Genomic DNA, 1,629 nt, shown 5'->3' with positions numbered 1-1,629 from the left:
TTCTGAGTCTTTGCTGTGTTGTTTTAAAATATACTCATCTCTTCTGTGTTTTATTGCGTAGGAAAGGGTAATAAGAGTCATCAATAATAGCCATCTTAACATGCTGCAGGAACTGTCAAGAAAGTGATTACTGGGGAAAAAAAACAAGAGATCTTTCTAATTTCCTTGTGGCTCACAGAGTAATCTACGCCAAGATTTCCAAGGTCCTACTTTTCCAAAGAAACAAATACAGTTATTTTTTCCCTTGAGTAGTTGAATCCATGTGCATTGATTCCTGCCTGTTGTTGGATCAGGCATGTTTCCCAAAGCTCGCTTCTCCAACCATCTGCACTTGCAAAGCAGGCACTTGCAAAACATGCTGATTCCTGGGCTCTCTCCTGGGCTGGCTTAGGGTGGGGATCAGGAAGATGCAGTTTTCTCAACTTCCCCAGGTGACTTGTTAGCACATTTAAAATCTGAACATTGCTTTATGGCAATGAAAAGCCTAGTGATTGGGATAAACTGTTGAAGGTGATTTAGGAAGAAAATATGCAGTAGTTATGCAAATATGTATACTTTATTATATTAATTCCTTCATTTCCTGGTATAAAAACTCAAAACAGCCTTTTTAACCTGGCATCAAAGTTCTGGGAACCTCTTCTCATAGAAACAGGCACGTGCACACGGAGGTCTCATTTTGCACCCAGTTTCAGGGGTTGATGAATCCTTTGCACTCCATTCATGGGTATCTATGGATGTGCCTTATATCTCAGGAACCCTTCATCAGATGGGGATTATTTTAAGGGGAAAAGGGAAGCAAAAACACCAAGTGAATAAGGAAGAACAGGGCATAGGTATCCAGACTACCCCTACAGTTGAACAAAGGTGCCAATCTGGGGGGTGTGGATGGGCTGAAATGCTGCTGTATGCTGCTGGCCATGTTGTACACCCTGAGTGGGGCTTTGTCTCTGAAGGATGGGGAGGCTTTCTATATTTTGCCCTGTATGTATAGATTTTATCAAAAACACAAGCCTAACATATGCCATCGGTCCATCAATGAGGCAGGCAAATTTCCTTAGTGTCCCTCTCAGTGGATCAAAAACTTCAGGAAGACCAATAGAAAATATTAGCCCCATTTATCTCAAAAGCATTGTCTCAGATCACATTCCAAAAGACACAGGTATTTATCAAGTACTAGTAAAATAAACTACAACTTTCAGTCTGACCAGGGGTGAGGAACCTTTTTTCTGCCAAAGGCCACTTGGATATTTATAACATCATGTGTGGGCCATACAGTTTAAAAAGTAGCCTGCTATATTTGGTCAAACATTTAATTAATTCACCCCCAATGCCTTGGCAGGGCCAGACCTTATACGGCCCATGGGCGGGACATTCCTCACCCCTGGTCTAGACCAAAGCCAGAGAAAAATCAGATATTTATTTCAGTCTGACCAGGGGTGAGGAACCTTTTTTCTGCCAAAGGCCACTTGGATATTTATAACATCATGTGTGGGCCATACAGTTTAAAAAGTAGCCTGCTATATTTGGTCAAACATTTAATTAATTCACCCCCAATGCCTTGACAGGGCCAGGCTGAATGATTTTGAGGGCCAACCCCTGTTCTAAATTATATTATATATTTGCTGGGTA

The 1,629-nt window shown here is 41.4% G+C and overlaps 2 long non-coding RNA genes across 2 annotated transcripts in view; both read left to right on the top strand.

Annotated features, from left to right (window-relative positions):
- The window catches only part of LOC107181713, a 10,647-nt gene extending 9,062 nt beyond the window's left edge, over window positions 1-1,585 (top strand). Inside the window, exon 3 of the long non-coding RNA XR_001512414.1 lies at window positions 1,514-1,585. This is a non-coding gene — a long non-coding RNA (uncharacterized LOC107181713). The remainder of the gene's footprint in view (window positions 1-1,513) is intronic.
- LOC102768039 overlaps window positions 1-1,629 on the top strand; it is a 603,801-nt gene that overhangs the window by 71,243 nt on the left and 530,929 nt on the right. The window lies entirely within an intron of this gene.

The sequence above is a fragment of the Myotis davidii genome, unplaced genomic scaffold, assembly GCF_000327345.1.
Source record: "Myotis davidii unplaced genomic scaffold, ASM32734v1 scaffold189, whole genome shotgun sequence".
Classification (NCBI taxonomy): domain Eukaryota; kingdom Metazoa; phylum Chordata; class Mammalia; order Chiroptera; family Vespertilionidae; genus Myotis; species Myotis davidii.
This window is presented reverse-complemented; position numbering and strand designations above follow the sequence as displayed.